This window comes from Tupaia chinensis, unplaced genomic scaffold, assembly GCF_000334495.1.
Source record: "Tupaia chinensis unplaced genomic scaffold, TupChi_1.0 Scaffold000532_1, whole genome shotgun sequence".
In the NCBI taxonomy this organism is placed as follows: Eukaryota; Metazoa; Chordata; class Mammalia; order Scandentia; family Tupaiidae; genus Tupaia; species Tupaia belangeri.
Genome location: NW_006160045.1, coordinates 4,897,607 through 4,899,590, shown reverse-complemented (window position 1 = coordinate 4,899,590; position 1,984 = coordinate 4,897,607).

Below are 1,984 nucleotides of genomic sequence, written 5' to 3'. Positions count from 1 at the left end.
CTCCCCTTCAAAACCTCACCTTCAAAACCATACTCTGATTGGCCACTTCCCATAGCAAATCGGTGAGCTTAGAATCCCTCAGATTTGCATATCCGGCACCTCATGATTGGTCCACCAAAGCAACCAATCATAACCCACCTTTTACAATCCTTCATTAGCATATAGGAGAACCAAACACTGCCCACCAGCATGTATATAACCACAATCCCTGGCCCTCAATCGCCAGACGACCCTGAAGACCCTGAAGAGCTGTGACACTGCGTCGTCTCTGGACGACCCTCAAGAGCTGTTGCACTGCATTGTCTCCGGTCAACCCTGAAGAGTTGTAACACTGTGTCATCTCTGTGCTGCCCACAATAAACGGACGACCCTGAAGAGTTGTAACACTGCGTCATTCATCCAGTCTCTCACTCCTTCCCTCAGGAAACCTGTTCGACTGTCCTCCCGGGTCGGGACAATGCCCAGCTCCAATGCTTCCTTTGATCCCTCCAAATGCATCTTCCTTGAACCCCCTTGCCATCTCGTTGCAGACTCCTTTCCCGTGGCTATGATTTCAATCTCTCCTATCAGAACTCTCCAAGCCTGCTACTCAGTCTCATTCTTACTACTTGTGTCACAGGGCCTGACACAAGTCTTTGAGGCTTCAGAGTTTGTTAAATCAATGAACAAATGAGACAATCATTTTTATTAGTCAAATATGTGATAGAAAATCATCTGGGCTAGCTCGATATTAAGGAATCCTGATCCCACATGGCTGATCACCATTGAAAAAACATGTTGGGCATGTGTGCATGCATGCCCCACCCAATAAGATGAAGAAATAGAGGAGAAGGAATTGTGGTATGGCCAAGTCCCATTGGGAGGTGCCTCCTTTCACTTTCTGTCTCTCTGACAAACACATGTGTTCTCTAGCAACCAAAAAAGAAGAAAATCATCCAGCGCAAAGATTCCTGAAAATGTCAGTATCAAATTACTCTCCTTGCTATATGCCCGTTACATACCATTTGTATTATATACAAAATCCAACGAGCTAACAGAAAAATTATCTTAATGTCTATTGTATGTTTCTACTAGCTTCTATTGTCTCTTCTCAGTTATTCTCCAGATTTTTAATATTTTCCTATTGATCTATTCATTTGTCAAACACTTGTAGAACAGAACAAAAACTAGTGAGGCCAGCAAGTGGCATAGTGGTTGGGGCACTGGACTCCCACATGGCTGACAGCAGTCCAAATCCCAGGCCCAAAGTTTGAAACAGACACCAGGCACATGTGCATGTGTGCCCAAAATCCGGAGAGGAGAATGGAAGTGAAGGGATTGTGGCATAGCCATCCCCCTCCCCGGAGGGGTGGGGGTGGGTGATTTCTCACTTTCTGTCTCTGTCTATCTCTGTCTCTCCAGTCAGCAAATGTGCCCTATAGCAAAAACCTCTAAAAAAAAGAAAAAAGAAAAAGAAAAGCACAACAAATAAAAATAGATGTTTAAAAAAGAAGAAAAAAGTACTTTAACTGCCCAACACTCCTAAGAAATTGTCATTGTAGAGAATGTCATTTAAGTCAAAATAAGGATAAGTAACTTCAATCAGTTAAGGTGTGGCACTCAAAAACTATGCCCATGTCTTAACCTCATGCCTTTGTCAGTTTGGGCTGCTGTCACAAATAACATTGACTAGGTAGTTAACAACAAATATTTATTTCTCACAGTGTGGGAGGCTGGGAAGTCCCAGATCCGGATGCCAGCCTAGCTGGGTTCTGGTGAGAATTGCAGAGAACCAACTTCTTTTTCCTTCTCTCTTTTTTTTACTATAGGGCACGTGTGCTCGCCAGAAAGAGACAGAAAGAAATCAACACACCACTCCCCCCAGGGGGGTTGGCCATGCCACAATCCCTTATCCTCCAGTCTCTTCTCAGGATCTTGGGCACAGGACGAGCAGTTAGCGTAATGGCTAAATAGCTGGACTCCCACGTCATCGACCGAGGGTCAT